Source organism: Rattus norvegicus, chromosome 1 (assembly GCF_036323735.1).
Source record: "Rattus norvegicus strain BN/NHsdMcwi chromosome 1, GRCr8, whole genome shotgun sequence".
NCBI lineage: Eukaryota > Metazoa > Chordata > Mammalia > Rodentia > Muridae > Rattus > Rattus norvegicus.
This window is the reverse complement of record NC_086019.1, coordinates 251,696,719-251,718,241: the sequence shown is the minus strand read 5'-3', so window position 1 is coordinate 251,718,241 and position 21,523 is coordinate 251,696,719. Positions and strand designations below refer to the sequence as shown.

At 41.1% G+C, this 21,523-nt stretch overlaps 1 protein-coding gene and 1 long non-coding RNA gene across 4 annotated transcripts in view; one reads left to right on the top strand and one right to left on the bottom strand.

Annotated features, from left to right (window-relative positions):
• The window catches only part of Hpse2 (heparanase 2 (inactive)), a 699,168-nt gene that overhangs the window by 513,075 nt on the left and 164,570 nt on the right, over positions 1-21,523 (top strand). The window lies entirely within an intron of this gene.
• LOC134484056 (uncharacterized) lies at positions 777-21,098 on the bottom strand. Its single transcript, XR_010061384.1, has 3 exons — positions 20,560-21,098; positions 3,191-16,698; positions 777-1,333 (listed from the first exon to the last, which is right to left on the bottom strand). It is a non-coding gene; the product is annotated as an uncharacterized LOC134484056 (long non-coding RNA).

Here is a 21,523-nt window from a genome sequence, read left to right as displayed (position 1 = left end):
TGGGAGTGCTGTTTGCGCATGTGAAAAGAAGCACAAGGCCAACTACTGTGCTGCCAGAGGGCCATAACACCAAGGGCCATAACACCAAGGGCCATAACACCAAGGGCCATAACACCAAGGGCCATAACACCAAGGGCCATAACACCAAGGGCCATAAGCTATTTCTGTAAAAGCACTGACTGCTGAATTGAATTTAGAATTCCCAATTGTCAGCAATTTCTCTTGTAAGTTTTTCCACTGTGCTTGCGTTAGCATCAGATTGGGAGAAGGCAATCCCAGACACTGCAGCCACAGTGGCTGTAGCAGCAATGGCTGCTACAATAGCAGCAAAGATGTCAAAGTCTCTCTCCCGAAGGACCAGCAGGCAACAGAACTATGTCTGATATCCACACAACCAGGGCAGAGTTCCCTGGTCCCCAGCAGCTTCATGTAGATGGCATTCCTGTGAAGAATAGTCAACACTATCTCCAGCATTAGCACCATTCAGGTAACACAAAGGTCCATCCATTGTTCCAAATGCTTAAATCTTCTTGAATACTCAAAACATTAACATTTTTGCTAAATGATTAATAAAAGTCCAAGCAATGGTGTTATAAATTAAATAGCTGTATCACTATACCAGCAATAATCAAACCCACTATCTTATAGTTTCTGTTTAAAGCTTGACTCACTTCTTCCAATATTTATAAGTTTGTTACAGAATATCAAGGTCCTCTAGTACTCACAAGCAAAGACTAGTATGTCAGATTTTGATACAGTAACAAAATTAGAAAGTGTACAATCAATATAACTTATATTAAATATTGTAGAAGATACAAAAGTAACTTTAACATGACCAATAGATAAAAGATTAGGAGTTTAAACACATGTACTAACATTTGTTCAAAAATCTAGATCCTGTATCAATTTTTCCCACTGTAAATGTAACTTCATACAAGACAATTGTGAATTTTTAAATGTCTCTGAAAATGTCCAGAACCAATCTTCCAAATGAAAACTGTTGTTCCCAATATTGGATTGACCAGTCTATGATTGAGTCAAAATAACTTGTCACATTAAAGGAAAGAGAAGAGTCATAACTTTTCTTTGATTTTCTGAAGGCAGTTTCCAGTCTCCATGTTCTCTGTCTCACAAGGTCTAAAAGCTTGAAGCAAGGCAGCTTGTCCAATCTGGGATGTAGGCAAGCAAAATGGGTCAGGAACATACGTCCAAAACAGCTTCCCAGTCACCATTGTCAGGGCACTTAGCAAGCCCACAGATCAACATCATTCTTTGTTCTAGCATCAGCATGTCTCTCCAGCCACTCTGGCAGCTAGCACACTCCTGCAGCATCCTGTGAAAAAAACACAAACATGCCCTCTTCCCAATATAAAATACCTGAACTGGATCATGCCATATGTCAATATGTGGATCCTTACATTTCACCTAGGCATAAGTATGTCTAGTTGTAGGGTGCCATAGACACTCAGAGAGTTCCTTGGCATCCAAATTTTAAAATTTAAAATAAGAAGAGCATTATTTAAATAATTGTATGACATTCAGGGATATAACTCCCCCTTTTTATTTTTTAAGATAATGTTTTAAAGTTTTATAATATTTTGTCCTTGAGAACTATGAAGAATCTCAATAATATGGGTAATATCTATTTGTCAAATGTTATAGGCTGTAACTCTCTTGGGTTAACTCTCAAATTGGGAAAGGAAATAAATGGGGCACACTGGGAACATTGACTGACTATTTGGGCCAGTTGTTCTTTAGCTACTCTATTGTAAAACCTTAAAAAATTAGCATTAAAATGAAATTTTCTATGCATCTGTGAAGCTTATCATATGCAGTATTACTCATTAACATATAACAACATGGAGACCCAGTATAAGGATCAACCAACTCATTGCCTTGTGCTAAGGGGTTGGGTGACATGGAATGTTCTCTTATATGGCCCACAAAAATAGGTCCCTGATGCTGTCATAGCAAAGTCTGTACTTGTAATAAGCAGGCACAAATGGACAAAACAGGAGCAACAAAGGCAGCGATCTCAAGGGGTGAAACAATCTGAGACACATACACACTATCAGTGTACATGTTACAAGGTTCTTCGGGAAACATAACCAAAGCTACTTGTAAAGTTTTCAATTCTGCTAGCTGTGCAGAAAAATTAGGAATTTTTATAGCCTCTACCTTTCCTTCAGACACTACCATAGTACATCCATTGGAGGAACCATCAGTAAATACTAAACGAGCCTTGTCTAAAGGGGAATTAACAATAATTTGTGGAAAAATTCCTGGATGCATTTTTAAAAATTGACAAATCTTACTGTCAGGATAATGGTTATCAAACTGGCTAGCAACAGTGTACATTAAAATAGCCCAATCTGTAAACCCCTGGGCCAAACATTGTAGCTGTTCTTTGGTATAGGGAATGATAATAAGATCTGGTTCCTTGCCAAGGTCTGTAAGCTAATTTTTTGAACTTTGAACGCTAATTGGGCAATGGCCTAAGGATAAGTCATCACTATTTTTGCAGGTGAAGCTTGTCCATCTTGTCAAAAAAGTCCAGTAGGGGAATGAGCAGATAATGGACAATATAAATCTGTGGATACTTATGCCTCAAAGGCTTTAGGGCAGAGGCTACATATACCTGACACATAGTAGGACTATTGACCATTCCCTGAGGTAACATAACTCAATGATAGCAATGAGAAGGCTCCTGAAACTTTATGGAAGGAATGCTAAAAGCAACTCTCTCACAATCCTTAGAATCTAGTAGAATTGTAAAGAAACAATCCTTTAAATCAATAACTAACATATGTCAATTTTTTGGTATAGGAGAAGGAGACCAGGCTGAGTAGGTCCCATAGTGTTGTATATTGTTTTATTAATTTTCCCTTAAATCTTGTAATAATTTCCACTTTCCAGAATTTTCATCACAAAAAAATGGGTGTATTCCAAGGGGAAGTTGAAGGAACAATGACCAGCTTGTAACTGTTTCTGTGCTAAGCTGCCTCCAATTTTTCCTAGGACAGGGGACACTGTGAAATCTACACCTGATCATTTAACTTTTAGGTTATGGGCAAAGGTTTAACCCTAAGGTAGCTCATTGACAGTAACCCTTAGGATAAATTTCCCAAGCCTGTTTTATCATGAGTATGTTTAATTATCTTTAGCTCTTTACTTACATTATAATGTTTACCTTGTAAATTTTTGTCCAGTCCTCTTCCTGGGACGAAGCCTTTTTTTCATCCTGTTTTATACAGGCAGAGTTGTCCGTACAGTCCCCATATTATTGAGTATAACTCATCCCCACAAGTTGGTAGGTATTTATTTTAAAAGGCTAAAACCATCCCTTATGTTCTTCCTCATCTCTCCATATAAGAATCTTGTTGCTTTTTTGAGGAGCCGTAGCTGTCCCCACTCCTTGTAAAGTATGTAATGACTTTTAGTTGTTTCTCTTGTTAAAGCAATTGTAACCAGAAGGTCTCAGAAGGTGTCAATAGTCAAAAGTAAATCTAGAAATATCAAATATTGTCTCTAGCTATTACTATTTTGATGCTATAAAGAATGAGATTGTCTAATTGTCCCTATGTGAAGCCCAAAAGCTGCCTGGTATATAAATCTATTGTGACACTGCCCTCAATAATTGGTCCAGGCAATCCAATCTGAGTTCTTAAATGGCCTATAAAGGAACAGTATACTCCTTTTAAATCAGGTGTATTAGCATAAATAATTGTAAAATTCGATGGTTAGCAGTATCTAAAAAAAGGAAAAATTTTAATTAATTGCAAACCATAAGCTACACATTGGCTGTCAGTATATGAATTGAAAGCTTGATTTTTCAACATTTTAAAAACAGTACCTACAGCATGTAATTCAGTAATCTGTGTTGAAGCAGGGGGAAACTCAAGAGAATAAACATGGTCCAATTACATGTGTTGCCTTCTCATTAGATAACAATTAAATTGCTGTTTGGAATAAGGTATGTTTCATCAGGTTCTTTTTCAAAATACTTCCATGACTCAATCTTACAATTTTGTATATCTAGCTTCCTTTACCTTCTGCAAAGCTATTCAGTCCCTCCTCAGTTAATTGTCTAGGGGAATAGAATTTGCATCCCCCTTGGGGATACCAAACAAAGGTTTAAGTCCTCCTGTGGTGAACTTAAGGTGAGGTCTTACCCAATTAACATATCTTAGAACCTTTCAAAATAATTTAAAGTAAACTATCTTTTCTTACTTGAATTTTCTGTGTCACAATTTATTTAGGATATAACTGATGTCTCAAATATTATAAAGGATATTGCCTTTGACTCTTTTCTGGAGCAATAACTACTCCCCAAATGTTAAAACTTGTTGTATAAGAGCAAAGGCTTGCAGTAAACTCCTTTGGAGGAATCAGTTAATAAATTTCTATATAAAGAAACAGCATGAAAACAATCTTTTAAATCTATAATAATTATTCATGTATTTTTTGAAATAGCAGTTGGAGTAAGCAAAAAGGCTGTAATGCTCTTATAAGTTCCACAGCTTCATCAACTCTTTGTAAATCTTGTAACAATCTCCACCTGTTTGTTTGTTTTTTTTTACAAATATGTGTGAGTTAGAAATATTCAAGTTTTCCTTGTAACACACCACAACATTGGAAAGCAAAACTCAACCTCCAACAAACAAGCTATTCTCAAAAATCCAGTCTCTTTGAAACCCAAAGTCCATTCCTCATGCTATAAAGTTTGACTGCCAATTCTTGCATATGAATGCATGATGGTGCAGGCTCTAATACATCAACAAAGAGTTTACATAAAAATATTATCTCAATGTAAACCTGTTTCCCTGGGTTGACTCATGCCACTTGTTGTCTAGAATGACTCCAGTTTTAAGCCAACTTTCAGTTACCAGTGTTACGAATTTTTAACCATACCCAATAATTTAAAAGTCAGTAATCTAGAGCTGGAGCCCGAGCCTCACTGATCCCGGCCCACAGCTCCCTGCCCCCAAACCCCGTGGGAGAGAGAGCTCACCACCCAGACAGGTGGGCACTCCTGAGACTGCAGACCAGGAGAGACCACCAATACTGCCCACCCTTGCCCACATCCCTGTCCCAAGAAGAAACTGTATAGGGCTTCTGGGAACAGGAAGATGGGGCAGTCAAGCAGCAGATCCCCTGCATTCCAGACACCGCCCAGATCTGAAGGGACCCGGTCAACAGCTCACTGCACCCAAATCCCATGGGAGGGAAAGCTAAACATTCAGAGAGGCAGACACACCTGGGAAGCCAGAAGGGACTACACTCTGCCCACATTTCTGATTCCAGAGGAAAACACCTAACCCCATCTGGGACCCCTGTGCACAGGGGACCAGGGGAAAAGGCGGGTCAGGCCCTTCCGGTTGCCGCCCTCACAGAGAGCTCAAACTCAGGCCCCAGGGAGCAACTTCAGCCCCAGGACCAGAGGTAAGACCAACTTTTCTGCCCCAAGTGACCTGCCTGGTAGACTCAGGACAAACGCCCACAGGAACAGCTGAAGACCAGTAGACAGGAAAGACAACATGCCCGAAAGCAGATCACTCTGTTCCCATAACTGGCTGAAAGAAAACAGGAAAACAGGTCTACAGCACTCCTGACACACAGGCCTATAGGACAGTCTAGCCACTGTCAGAAATAGCAGAACAAGGTAACACCAGAGACAACCTGATGGTGAGAGGCAAGCGCAGGAACCCAAGCAACAGAAACCAAGACTACATGGCATCATCAGAACTCAATTCTCCCAACAAAGCAAACACTGAATGACCAAACACACCAGAAAAGCCAGATCAGGATTGAAAATCACATTTGATCATGATGATGGAGGACTTCAAGAAAGACATAAAGAACTCCCTTAGAGAAATGCAGGAAAACGTAAATAAACAAGTAGAAGCCTATAGAGAGGAATCACAAAAATCCCTGAAAGAATTCCAGGAAAACACAACCAAACAGGTGAAGGAATTAAAAATGGAAATAGAAGCAATAAAGAAATCACAAAGGGAGACAACCCTGGATATAGAAAACCAAAGGAAGAGACAAGGAGCCGTAGATACAAGCATCACCAACAGAATGCAAGAGATAGAAGAGAGAATCTCAGGAGCAGAAGATTCCATAGAAATCGTCGACGCAACTGTCAAAGATAATGGAAAATGGAAAAAGCTACTGGTCCAAAACATACAGGAAATCCAGGACACAATGAGAAGATCTAACCTAAGGATAATAGGTATAGAAGAGAGTGAAGACTCCCAGCTCAAAGGACCAGTAAATATCGTCAACAAAATCATAGAAGAAAACTTCCCTAACCTAAAGAAGGAGATGCCCATAAACATACAAGAAGTTTACAGAACTCCAAATAAATTGGACCAGAAAAGAAACTCCTCCCGTCACATAATAGTCAAAACACCAACTATACAAAACAAAGAAAGAATATTAAAAGCAATAGGGAAAAATGTCAAGTAACATATAAAGGCAAACCTATCAGAATTACACCAGACTTCTCACCAGAGACTATGAAAGCCAGAAGAGCCTGGACAGATGTCATACAGACCCTAAGAGAACACAAATGCCAGCCCAAGTTACTGTATCCAGCAAAACTCTCACTTAACATAGATGGAGAAATCAAGATATTCCACGACAAAACCAAATTTACACAATATCTTCCTACAAATCCAGCCCTACAAAGGATAATAAATGGTAAAGCCGAACATAAGGAGGCAAGCTACACCCTAGAAAAAGCAAGAAACTAATCATCTTGGCAACAAAGCAAAGAGAAGAAAAGCACACAAGCATAATCTCACATCGAAATACGAATAAAACAGGAAGCAACAATCACTATTCCTTAATATCTCTCAACATCAATGGACTCAATTCCCCAATAAAAAGACATAGATTAACAAACTGGATATGCAATGAGGACCCTGCATTCTGCTGCTTACAAGAAACACACCTCAGAGACAAAGACAGACACTACCTCAGAGTGAAAGGCTGGAAAACAGCTTTCCAAGCAAATGGTCTGAAGAAGCAAGCTGGAGTAGCCATTCTGATATCGAATAAAATCGATTTTCAACCAAAAGTCATCAAGAACAATAAGGAAGGACACTTCATATTCATCAAAGGAAAAATCCACCAAGATGAACTCTCAATCCTAAATATCTATGCTCCAAATACAAGGGCACCTGCGTACATAAAAGAAACCTTATTTAAAGTTTAAGCACACATTGGACCTCACACAGTAAAACTAGGAGATTTCAACACCCCACTGTCATCAATGGACAGATCATGGAAGCAGAAATTAAACAGAGACGTAGACAGATTAAGAGAAGTCATGAACCAAATGGACTTAACAGATAGTTATAAAACATTCTATCCTAAAACAAAAGGATATACCTTCTTCTCACCACCTCATGGTACTTTCTCCAAAATTGACCATATAATTGGTCATAAAACAGGCCTCAACAGATACAGAAAAATAGAAATAATACCATGTGTCCTATCAGACCACCACGGACTAGAGCTGGTCTTCAATAACAATAAGGGAAGAATGCCAACATATACATGGAAGTTGAACAATGCTCTACTCAATGATGACCTGGTCAAGGAAGAAATAAAGAAATTAAAGACTTCTTAGAATTTAATGAAAATGAAGGTACAGCATACCCAAAGTTATGGGACAAAATGAAATCTGTGCTAAGAGGAAAACTCATAGCTCTGAGTGCCTGCAGAAAGAAACAGGAGCGAGCATATATCAGCAGCTTGACAGCACACCTAAAAGCTCTAGAACAAAAAGAAACAAATACACCCAGGAGGAGTAGAAAGCAGGAAATAATCAAACTCAGAGCTGAAATCAACCAAATAGAAACAAAAAGGACTATACAAAGAATCAACAGAACCAAAAGCTGGTTCTTTGAAAAAATCAACAAGATACATAAATCCTTAGCCAGACTAACCAGAGGACACAGAGAGTGTGTCCAAATTAACAAAATCAGAAATGAAAAGGGAGACATAACTACAGATTCAGAGGAAATTCAAAAAATCATCAGATCTTACTATAAAAGCCTATATTCAACGAAACTAGAAAATCTGGAGGAAATGGACAATTTCCTAGACGGATACCAGGTACTGAGGTTAAATCAGGAACAGAAAAACCATTTAAACAACCCAATAACTCCTAAAGAAATAGAAGCAGTCATTTAAGGTCTTCCAACCAAAAAGAGCCCAGGTCCAGACGGGTTTAGTGCAGAATTCTATCAGACCTTCATAGAAGACCTCATAATAATACTATCCAAACTATTCCACAAAATTGAAACATATGGAGTGCTGCCGAAATCCTTCAATGAAACCACAATTACTCTTATACCTAAACCACACAAAGAACCAACAAAGAAAGGAACGTCAGACCAATTTCCCTTATGAATATTGACGCAAAGATACTCAATAAAATTCTTGCAAACCTAATCAAAGAGCACATCAAAACAATCATCCACCATGTTCAAGTAGGCTTCATCCCAGGCATACAGGGATGGTTTAATATATGAAAAACCATCAACAAAATCCACTATATAAACAAACTGAAAGATAAAAACCACATGGTCATTTCATTAGATGCTGAGAAAGTATTTGACAAAATTCAACACCCCTTCATGATAAAAGTCCTGGAAAGAATAGGAATTTAAGGCCCATACCTAAACATAGTAAAAACCTTATACAGCAAATCAGTAGCTAATATTAAACTAAATGGAGAGAAATTTGAAGCAATACCACTAAAATCAGGGACTAGACAAGGCTGCCCACTGTCTCCCTACTTATTCAATATAGATCTTGAAATTCTAGCCAGAGCAATCAGACAACAAAAGGAGATCAAAGGGATTCAGATTGGAAAAAAACAAGTCAAAAGATCACCTTTTGCAGATGATATGATAGTATATTTAAGTGATCCCAAAAGTTCCACCAGAGAACTTCTAAACCTGATAAACACCTTCAGCAATGTTGCTGGGTAAACAATTAACTCAAATAAATCAGTAGCCTTCCTCTACACAAAAGAGAAACAAGCCGAGAAAGAAATTAGGGAAATAACACCCTTCATAATAGTCCCAAATAATATAAAATACCTTGGCCTGACTTTAACCAAGCAAGTGAAAGATCTGTATGATAAGAACTTCAAGCCTCTGAAGAAAGAAATTGAAGAAGATCTCAGAAGATGGAAAGACCTCCCATGCTCATGGATTGGAAGGATTAATATAGTAAAAATGGCCATTTTACCAAAAGCGATATACAGATTCAATGCAATCCCCATCAAAAACACCAATCCAATTCTTCAGAGAGTTATATAGAACAATTGGCAAATTCATCTGGAATAACAAAAAACACAGGATAGCTTAAACTATCCTCAAAAATAAAAGGACTTCAGGGGGAATCACTATCCCTGAACTCAAGCAGTATTACAGAGCAATAGTGATAAAAACTGCATGGTATTGGTACAGACACAGGCAGATAGACCAGTGGAATAGAATTGAAGACCCAGAAATGAACCCACACACCTATGGTCACTTGATTTTTGACAAAGGAGTCGAATCCATCCAATGGAAAAAAGATAGCATTTTCAGCAAATGGTGCTGGTTCAACTGGAGGTCAACATGTAGAAGAATGCAAATTGATCTATGCTTATCACCCTGTACAAAGCTTAAGTCCAAGTGGATCAAGAACCTCCACATCAAACCAGATACACTCAAACTAATAGAAGAAAAAGTGGGGAAGAATCTTGAACACATGGGCACAGGAGAAAATTTCCTGAACAAAACACCAATGGCTTATTGACAAATGGGATCTCATAAAACTGCAAAGCTTCTGTAAGGCAAAGGACACTGTGGTTAGGACAAAACAACAACCAACAAATTGGGAAAAGATCTTTATCAATCCTACAACTGATAGAGGCCTTATATCCAAAATATACAAAGAACTCAATAGTTAGACTGCAGGGAGACAAATAACCCTATTAAAAAATGGGTTCAGAGCTAAACAAAGAATTCATAGTTGAGGAATGCCGAATGGCTGAGAAACACCTAAAGAAATGTTCAACATCTTTAGTCATAAGGGAAATGCAAATCAAAACAACCCTGAGATTTCACCTCACACCAGTGAGAATGGCTAAGATCAAAACCTCAGGTGACAGCAAATGCTGGCGAGGATGTAGAGAAAAAGGAACACTCCTCCATTTTTGGTGGGATTGCAGACTGGTACAACCATTCTGGAAATCAGTCTTGAGGTTCCTCAGAAAATTGGATATTGAACTACCTGAGGACCCAGCTATACCTCTCTTACGTATAACAAAGAGATGCCCCAACAAATAACAAAGACACATGCTCCACTATGGTCATAGCAGCCTTATTTATAATAGCCAGTAACTGGAAAGAGCCCAGATGCCCTTCAACAGAGGAATGGATACAGAAAATGTGGTGATCTACACAATGGAATATTACTTAGCTATCAAAACAGTGACTTTATGTAGTTCATAGGCAAATGGATGGAACTGGAAAATATCATCCTGAGTGAGGTAACCCAATCACAGAAAAATATACATGGTATGCCCTCATTGATAACTGGATATTAGCCTAAATGTTCGAATTACTCTAGATGCACAGAACACATGAAACTCAAGAAGGATGACCAAAATTCGAATGCTTCACTCCTTCTTTAAAAGGGGAACAAGAATACCCTTCGGAGGAAATAGGGAGGCAAAGTTTAGAACAGAGGCAGAAGGAACATCCATTCAGAGCCTGCCCCACATGTGGCCCATACATATACAGCCACCAAACTAGATAAGATGGATGAAGGAAAGAAGTGCAGGCTGACAGGAACTGAATGTAGATCTCTCCTGAGAGACACACCCAGGATACAGCAAATACATAGACGAATGCCATCATTAAACCACTGAACTGAGAAAGGGACCCCCATTGAAGGAATCAAAGAAAGGACTGAAAGAACTTCAAAGGGCTTGAGACCCCATATGAACAACAATGCCAACCAACCAGAGTTTCCAGGGACTAAGCCACTACCCAAAGACTATACATGGATTCACCCTGGGCTCCAGCCTCTTAGGTAGCAATGAATAGCCTAGTAAGAGCACCAGTGGAAGGGGAAGCCCTTGGACCTGCCAAGACTGAACCCCCAGTGAATGCGATTGTTGGGGGGAGGGCGGTAATGGTGGGAGGATGGGGAGGGGAACACCCATATAGAAGGGGAGAGGGAGAGGTTAGGGGGATGTTGGCCAGGAAACCAGGAAAGGGAATAACAATTGAAATGTAAATAAGAAGTACCCAAGTTAATAAAGATGAAAAAAAATATCTATTATATACTATTACAAGAAACAATGCTTTGGACAGGAGCAGAGTAGAGCTGTTAGGGAATGGGGCACACAGGAAGGATGTGTTTTAATTCAATGGGAAATGTATTTTGTTTCTATTTTTTGTTCTTTATTGAACTTACGACCTAAATAAAATATCTTGCCGATATCTAAAAAAAAAAAAAAAGTCAGTAATCTATAACCAAGACATGTAGAGCATATTATACATTTAAAACCAATCAGAAACAAAAAATGAAGTGACTTCACGTATCTTTAATGTTTAAACCAATCACCATTTTTACTTTTCTAGCTGTAATTTTAAGAGAAGTACCTTGTCACCTGTTGAATCCAATAATCATAGTCAAAGATTTTTTCTAAGAGAAACAGCCATTAGCTCCATTACCATAGAAGCTGTGAAACTGCTGGCCCCTTTAAGATCTGCTCATGCAAACATTCAGCACCCTGGTGGGGCTTCTCCAACTGACCTAGGCTCCAAACTAGAGATGGAGGGCAAAGGCCAATTGAAACTGCTCTTTATTTATTTGTTCCTTTTTTGAAATGAGTTAAAACTAAATCATGGGGTGAATCAACCAGCATTTAAAGTTTTAACCATTTTTTTCTTTTAAACATGAAACACAAAACATTCAAGCAACAAGAAGCAAAAACCACAGACATGGACTGACAGACATGGACAGCTTGGTGCACCAAGGACAGACAATAAACATAAAGGGAAAGAACTAAATGGTGTCCCACACCAAAGGGACCCAGATATCCTTCCTAAAGGACCCAGAACCAGAAATAAGCACTTCTCCTATAGGACCAGCAAGGAGGCTCCTACCCTCCTTCTGTCCCTAGGAGAGTTCCAAAAAAGCTTAAACTCATTTTCCTTCTCTTTCTCCAAAGCATCTGCGGAGAGTCTGGGAGGACTGTTTTTCTGAAACCCATTCTCTCTCATGTCTAGGGTGTAAACTATCTCTAGTCAGGGTCCAAAGACTAAACGCATAAAAGAACACATACACGAAAACACTTTACCATTATTACATTGTCCCTTTTTAGAAGGGTTACTCACCACTGGCCCAATGCTTTGTACATGCTTTCAATTCCTACGGTCTCCTTCTGTATCCTGCTAAGTGAGGCCTTTCTTGGCTCATTTTCCCCCAGTATGTCCCTCCTTCTTTGCCGGCGGCTTCCTGGGACAATCTCATCATGTACTCCTCTCTACCCGATCTCGGTGGGACCTCCATTTGACAATGCCTGCATCGTCAGGACACTGAGAACCGGGTGCTGGCCTGTGAGATTTAAAAAGAAACACACAGATTCGGGTCACTCATGTTTCAAGAAAATGAATGCCAAAACTTTTTCCTGGCACACAGAATATATACCCCAACCACTGAGTAGAAGCACAATGGAGAAACCAATTTACATTCTCAGCAGGGAAACTGAAACTAGGGCTTGAGGTCAAAGGATCTAGAGTTCAGGTGTTAGCACACCCTATAGCCTATGGAGGGAATAGGAAGGCCCGGATGTTCCTTCACATGCATCAGCAAGGCTCAGCAGGGAGCAAACACTGACAAGAGTCCAGGAGGGTCCAACAGTTTGTGTTCATTTTTTTCCTTGTTGCAACAGAACACCAACAAAAGCAACTTAAATGCTGGAAAGAGTGGGGTCAGTGCATAAAGTGCTTGCCACCCAAGCCTGCTGACATGAGTTCAGTCCTCAGACCCCTCAAGTTGTTGTCCTTCCTCCACACTATGGCATGAGCATGCCCAAAGACATACATGCACATACACATATCATACACACAGATAATATTAAGTTCTCTAAAGTTTTTAAAGCAACACTAGGAAAGAAAGATCTATTTTGGATTACATTTCAAGAATACAAATCCATTGTGAGAGGAAGGCACAGTAACAGGACTGTGATTCGAGAAGCAATAGCAATCAATGTTGGTACTCTTAGGACCCCAGCACATGGATCAGTGCCCCCGACATTTAACCCAGTCCTGCTCCTCCACAGGCATGTTCATGGGGTTGTCTCCAAAGTGACTGCCAATCAAAATGAGCTATCACACTGTTCTATCATGTTTCCGACGCTGAACATCCAAAACTGCGTCCTAGCTACAAAACAAAAGATAGTGTAGCTAGTCTAGGTTTGTTTCTTCAGAGTACATTGTAAAAATATTAATTATCCAGTTTGTCAAATAATTAAAGCAGGAGATAATAAATTTGTGAAACTTGGATTTAATTCATATTCCTTCAGTGCAGATATTGGTGTTGGGGAAGTGTCCATGGATGTGACTGGGGAAATGTTGCACTCCTCCTGACTGCATTTCTGATTCTCATCTCTAGAAGCTGAGAACACAACTGACTCACCTGGGGCTACGCAGTGTGAGAACTCATACTGAAGCCCAGCTCCCTTAGGCATGTATTGCACAGTGTTACTTGGTTCAGCTTGTAATAACAGAATTTAACTGAAGGGCTTTAGTAATAGAGAATTTGTTAAATGAAGCCATAGTATGTTCATGTAATAGAATGCTAATGTAATTTTAAAAGATAGGAAGATATCATGTACAATTCGACATGACAATGTTTAGGAATGGGAGTAGTCATAGAGTGTAGAATGTTCTGCTTGCATGTGTGTTTAAGATCACCGAAATACAAATGCTGGCAACATTCATTGTATAAAAAGGGAGAAATGAGGTCACAAAGATAGAGGGAGAAGAGTTACTTCTCACCGTACTCTCTTTGCCTTTTGATTCTTGAGCCATGTGAATTTATTAGTTCTTTGCAAACTAAAATTAAATGGGGATTTGGAAACACCAAAACGATGTTTCTTTCTTCTACACCAGGATGCCATGTGACTTTATTGCTACCACATCATTTTGTTTTGCTTCCTCTGAAGGATAGGATCTTTTCCATTGCCTCCAGTGCTTCTCCCACCCTCCATCCCGAGCTGCTGATTCTTGTGCTAGTACAGTGTGTTCTGGCAGCACACAGTCTGGCAGGAACGCCATGTCGGGAAGAGGGGAGGCCAAGGAGTGTCAAGCATTTTAAATGCAAGGTGGGGGTCCTGAGACGAGGCCCAGCCTCTCGTGCCTGTCCATCTTGCTCTTACCTTGCAGTTTAGTTTTCTCATCTGGAAAGGTCTGAAGAACAGACCCTCATCTGGGGAGGTTCTAAGGATTGGAAAAACCACACATGAAGAAAAAGTGCTTATCAAGCACAGTGGGTTCCATGTGCCCAGAGGAGAGGGGTTATTTGTGAAAATTATTTGAAGTGTCTGACAGCGCAACCATACAGTAGCATTGTTGAGGAATCTCTGGTTGTAACACCATTCACTATAAGGAAGCACAAAGTGCCAATGTCATCAGGCTGTGAACTCCACCCTTAGTGCACAGAGGCATTATGGGATAGCTGAAAGGCAGACACATCTAATGCCAGCAGTGGCCTCTGGGTTTCAGTGGACTCCCTTCGCCAAGGGCCTTCCTGAGAGCAGGGAGACTATGGTACCTGCTAACATCAGCCTTTTGAATGGTGGTGGACTAGGTGTAGAAGTAGAGTTTTTCTTTAGAAGTACACGAAGGAAACTTAGAAGTGAGCTCTATAACGAGCCAACAATTTCATCTCAGGGTCTGCAATGCCTGGAGATAAGAAGGTCCTTGAAGTCATATAATTCTTCCAGTTCTAAGATAGAAATACTACAACTATAAAAAGAAATACAGGGCATCAACTGTATACCCTTACCATCATTAAACTCAGAGCGTAAATTTGCTGGGGGGGGGGGGGACTTCCAAGAGCTCTCCAGGATCACCCACTTGCTACTCAAAAGCCATGACTATTCTCCCAACCACCAAACTGCAGTGTGCTCACCCCAGCACAGCATGGCTGTCTTCACTCCGTGACCCAAGGACCCACCTGCTAACTGAGAAGAAATCAACAGCAGGTAAAGCAGTGTGGTATCAGCAGTGAGATGGCTACATTTTAACTGAGTGGAAACGGATGCTCCTGCTCTTAGCTTAATAAACTCAGTGAGGTTTAGTCTCCACCTTTCCTTAACTATCAGTGGGAGGATGTTCTGTCTATATGGTGTGTATCCACAACCAGCACCTGGTCAGTGAAGCCCGGTGTCTTAGTCTACACAGGTTGCCCCTACGTCTGGCACTCTCACTTAGGTTCCATTATTTCTGCCAGGGTGGAAGTAGTTGTCTGAGATTGGTCAGACATGCTTCACAGAGTGCCCAGCTCGGCCATGGTGAGCCACTCTTGCAGTTAGGACTGCACCCCAATGGCTAGGAATGATCTTATGCTTTAACACACCGTTCTGGGCTATACGTGTGTGTTTTGTGAGAGTGGGCAACCCAGATCATGGACCCGTGCTAATCCCGTTGTAGGGTTACTTCACAGTGGTGAGGTGTGCGCCTGGTATTGTGGCACCATATTATTCCTGTCATTGACACTTCCACCAGCGATTGATTTTCCAGCCTGAGTTATAGGTGGTATTTAGGGTGGAGAAGTCAAGGCCAGCCGAGGGCGACCCAAGGGGAGTATCACACTCCCTGGTTGTCTCAGCCTCCTCACAATGGAGGTGGTGGTAATGGACTGAGACCTGCTTGGTAGCTGAATCTACCTGTGCCTTGATAAAATCAGTTAACTTTCTAAGCACCCATGGACCAAAGGAGATGAGCAGCAGGAGTCCTATAAAGGGACCCAGGATACTGAGTAGAAGAATGGTGAGCAGAGGAGAGGCAGAAAGCCAATTTTTATACCAGGCTTCACTCTTTTCTCTTTCTCTTTGTCTCTTTTGTAAACTTTCTCTAACTTTTTGTAGGCTGTTTACTACTAATCCTGTCTTATCAGCATAAAAGCAACACTCCTTGAGGGCTGCACAGAGCCCTCCCTGTTGGAGAAAGAGAAGATCTAATCCCCTTCTATTTTGTAGAACAACCTCAGCCAAGGAAGCAACTGAGTCTTTAAGATAGGTTATTCCTTGTTATAGCTCACTAATGTCCCTGTCTATGGCAGCACTGAGCTGATGATAACTCTGTTGGGAGGTGATCAGGGAGGCAACCCCAGTTCCTGTCCCCACAGCTGACAGGCCTAGGAGTACTGCAAGAGTCACGGCAGTGATGGGTTCTCTGTACGCATGGAGGTGCCTCTTTCCCAGAACTGCAGGAACTCAAGATTGGGCCAGGGAACTCGTGCAGCGGTGGTGGAGTTGGCAGACACCACATCTCTGGTGCCATTAAGAATCACCCAGGTATAGTTGAAGATCTGGTGAGGCGATATAGCAAGGGCAGACGTGATGATGCTTCCAGGGATCCAGATGAAGGGGAACATGGTCAGCATGATCTGTAATTAAGCATAGTTAGACTTTTCCTCAGGGTTGTCCCCTGGGTGGGTTAAAGGCCTTAACAAGGCGCTCGGGTAGCCAACAGGCGCCCCCAGTCTTTGAATCATAAATGCAGGCTGATCTATATCCCCAAATGAGGACCGGATCAGGGCCATATCATTGGGATGTTAATGGGTCCTTCCATAGGACTGGTGCATAATCATAAGAAGTGTGGGAGTGCCACAAGCCATTTGCAGCAGTCTTTCCATCCTTGTCCATGACAAGGTAGTTAAGGACAAAGAGTGCATGATTTATTAAATTTTTGTGATTACCGGGGAGGGGGAATAATATTCTCCCATTTGACTGTAATTTATGGATCATAGTTTTAAGGGTTTGGTGAGCTCTTTCAACTATACCCTGTCCCTGAGGATTATAAGGAATGCCCATGACATGTTTAATTCCCAGTTGGGAGCAAAAGTCTTTAAAATTAGAACTAGTATATCCAGGCCCATTATCTGTTTTAACAATCTTAGGTTGAGGTAAAACTGTGAGGCAAGCCAGAACATGACTTATAACATGTTTGGTGGCCTCCCCTGTCTGCAGGGATGCATAGATAAAGCCGCTAAGGGTATAAATGGTGACATGAATATATTTTAATTTACCAAAGGAAGGAAGATGGGTGACATCCATTTGCCAGAGCTCTCCAGGGACCAATCCACGGGGTTTGACCCACAGATGAGGGTCAGGTAGTAGGGTCATGCAGCCTTTGTAATTAGGGATTATTTGGCGAGCCTGTTCACCGGTGATCTTATATTTAATCCTAAGGGCTTGTGCATTAAGGTGATGTAAGTCGTGTGCTTTTTGGGTAAGTGTAAGGGGCATAGAGAAGGCCCCCTGGGCCATAGCCACGAGCAGGTGAGGTGATCAACGGCATCATTACCATCAACCAAGGGGCCTGGCAATCCGGTATGTGCTCAGATGTGTCCCACAAAGAAGGGGCAAGAACGCCTCTGAATATTCTTTTGTAAGGTGGCAAACAGGGGGAGAGCATTGGTGGTAGGCCGAATATAGGGCACTGTTTCTAACCGGGGGATAGAAAAGGCAAGATATGAGCTATCTGTATATAGGTTAAAGGGTGCATCAGGCAGCGCACTAAATACTGCGAGGATAGCTTGAATCTCTACCAGTTGAGCAGAATCTAAAGGAATAGAGAACTGCTGTATTTGACCATCAATGGAAAATGTGGCTTGTCCACTAGAGGAGCCGCTGTAAAGACAAGGTGGACTCCCGACATAGGGTGATCACATGTTACCCTTAGAAAACTGTATCAACTTATCTGAGGGGTAATGATTATCTATCTTACCCTGAAAGGCAATGCAGCTAATTGACCATTTGTCTACATGTTGACTGAGCCAAGAGACCTGGGAGGGGCTATAGGGTAAGATTAAAGCATCAGAGTCCTTTCCAAAGAGCTTATGGGACTGTTCTCTTCCAAGACGTATGATTTGTGCCACCAGCAAGGGATAGGTGGGAAGGACCCTAGTTGAGGAGGCAGATAAATGTATCCAGTAAAGAGGATATTACTGCCAAAAAACTGCTGTTGGGGAAAAGGAGGTAGGAAGGACATCATTGGAAAATGTCAAGAATACCAGTGAAAACTCACAAAGAGGAACTTCCTGTTTCTCAAGGTTGTTTAACTTTATGGTCCGCTAGTTCCTGGGAGAAGCTTCCTGCTTCTCAAAATTGTTCTCTAAGATTTTAATCTAACTTTATGGTCAGCTAATTCCTGGGAGAGAGTTGTCAAACTGGCTGTTGTAAATTACCCATTCTATAGCCTAGGAGAAACTTCCTGGAACTTACAATTCCAGGGCCTAAGCAGTTTTTTTTTCTTCTACTCTGAACCTTTGTCTAGTGGGGGGAGGCAACCTTAAAACTTCTACCTTTCATTCCCCACTTCTTCTAGTGGCTAGTTCTAATCATAGAACTAAATTAAAACATGATATTGCTGACGTAACATCAAAATCTGAACAGCACTTACTCTTTCTCTAATGAAGATAACTAGTTTATTTAATACACATGGTCTTATAACCAGAAACAGAAGCAAAATTAAGATGGGTCCCATAAGGGAAGATATCAGAGTAGTCATCCAAGGAGATCTACTAAACCAGCTCTCAGACCATCCCTGATGGTCTCTGTCTCTCTGTCTTTTTTTTTTTTTTTTTTTGGTCTTTTTTTTTTTTCGGAGCTGGGGACCGAACCCAGGGCCTTGTGCTTCCTAGGCAAGCGCTCTACCACTGAGCTAAATCCCCAGCCCCTCTGTCTCTCTGTCTTTTGTCTAACCTTTTCTTAAGTTTACTCATGGAGTCTTTACTTACTCCTGAATGGTCTACATAGAAGCAACATTCTTCTTTTAGTGTAGCACACAGACCTCCTTCTTTAAGGAATATCAGGTTTAATTAATCTTCTTTTATTCTGAAGAACTATCTCTGAGAGGGGGGTTAGGGATTCTTGGAGGTCAGCTAAAAAGTCTTTTTTACTCTTTCTATATCTAAGTCAATGACAATTCTGAATTCTCCATAAGCCTTGTGTTGCAGGGCAACAGCAGATGTCCTTGTAGCTGCCCTTGCGGCACCTTAAGATAGCCCTAAGTAATTCTCAACTCTCTTTTGTGTCTTACTAAGTCTTTAGCATTAGGATTCCAATCTGGACACTATCTGAGCCTACACACAAAGGTCATGACTACCTTTTAGAGCTTCTAAACTTATACAGGTTGTGATCCCTGAGGCACAGTCCCAAGAAATGTTAGTAGTACTAACATATGCAATGTTACATCATTTGCAATAGAAATCAAGCCTATCCCCACACCTGTCCCGATGGAACCCAGGGCAAACCTGAAATTCTTGTTTCTAAAGCACACTCAAGTGAGCATTATAGATTTCCTGTAACAACCACTAACAAACATCCCAAGTGGGATGGTGAGAAAACAAGAAGAGAGTCCAGAAAATAGAGGTCCGCCGAAGAGGGCAAAAGCATTCAGTCACACAGAAAGACAATCAAAAGATTAACAGACAAAAAAAAAAAAAAAAAAAATGCGCACAAAAACAAAAAACAAGCGGCCACCACAAGACTGCCACAAAACCGAACCGATTCAGATGGGAGCTTCCATGAGCTCACCAAAGACTAATGAAGGGGAGTGGGTTCCACATCACTCCTCCTTCCCAACCAGAATCTTCCCATTGTCAAAGTCACGAGTAACACAAAACAAAGACCTAAAACACACAGACAAAGACCACTCTGGAAATACAGACGGCCAGAAAGGCGGGTCTTTTCTCCAATCCATGAGAATCACCAAATCCTCACCGGCACCCAGATGGGAATCTCCCAGGCGTCCCTGGGGTCCCTTCTCACCTCCTAGGACGTCTACCAGGGCAGCACAATCGGTGAGCCCCTGGCACATCTACTGCTCACATTCACGTCTCTCTTGAGACATGAGAGCCTCCATCTCAGCCCGAAATGGGAGCGACTGCAAAACCAGAACTCGCAAGCAAATACAGACCCAGAGTTTAGCCGGCACAAAACACAAGGACACAAAGACACAGATGCGATTTCCTGAATCGGAACCGCCTCCGATCCTTTTTCTTACAATAAGTCATTTCAACACTTTCCAACCTTTTCCCAATTATAGGAGCTAATTTCTGGTCCTTCAATAATAAACCAAGGACAAGTTTCTGACACAAAGATAAAAAAATTTAACAAGATCCTTTTTCTTAACTCTTATTCCTCTCTCCCTGAGTGAACACTTGATCTCTCCTATGAAACAAACTTCCTTAGACAATACCTTCCCCATGACAATGGGACAACAATTATTCGACTGGTCTTACCTCCCTCTCCAGCAACACCCGAGCGATGCGGCCTGAAGAGTCCTCAATCTCTCCGCGGATCTCCTGTCTCCTTCATCCGGTAGTTGGCCGTGCTTCGGGTCCCTGTTCAGGCACCACTTGACCCTTCCAGCATGTCCAGTTATTCAGGGTCCAGAAGAGGCGCTACCTGAGGGTCAAGGAGGGTTGAAAAGAAGGAGACCAAGCAAGGTTCTGTTGTCAAGGTCTCGTTTATTGAGAGGAATGTACAGCATTTAAAGCTCTGAAGCAGGAATTGAAGCAGGAACTGAAGCTTAGGGCGGGGGAGTACTGGGAAGTGCCCAAGGACATAAGGTAAATCATTAAACTGCAAGATATTCTCCTTAGACAATGAGGCAACAGTCTTCCGGGGACAAGTTCTTTGAAAAGGTCAAGCCCTTCTCAGGGATCTGCTCAGGGTAGGGCTCTAGCTTTGCTTAGTTCGGACGTCCGGTCCCCGGCAGTTTAGTCCCATGCAGCCTCTCAGGGAGGAGTACACTAACACCCTTGGCATCTGTTGTCCATTCGCCTTTCTACCTTTACACGTGGACCCCTTTTCCCGAATAGTCTCTATGTTGGCCAGAATGTTTTGCTTATTTTTTGTTACTTTAAAAAGTCCTTGCATGTACATTTTCTCAGAGAGGATTCATTATTGACTCTCTTCCTGAGGAGAAAGGGCAGTTTAACTACATAAATACTGTTACAGTAGCCATAATAAAATAAAATAACTGGAAGCAGAATTAGATATAAATTTACATATATCCACCATTTATAATAAGCTTCACTGCTATTTTTGTTTAGGTTATGATATTCTGTGTGAAACAGAACATAAATATATAAATATAAAAGTGAAGTGCACTTGTTTCCCAGATTAGCCTCATTATTTTCCCAGACATATAACTGAATTTCAAATTGCATGCTTCTAGGACACATTTCAATAATTTTACTT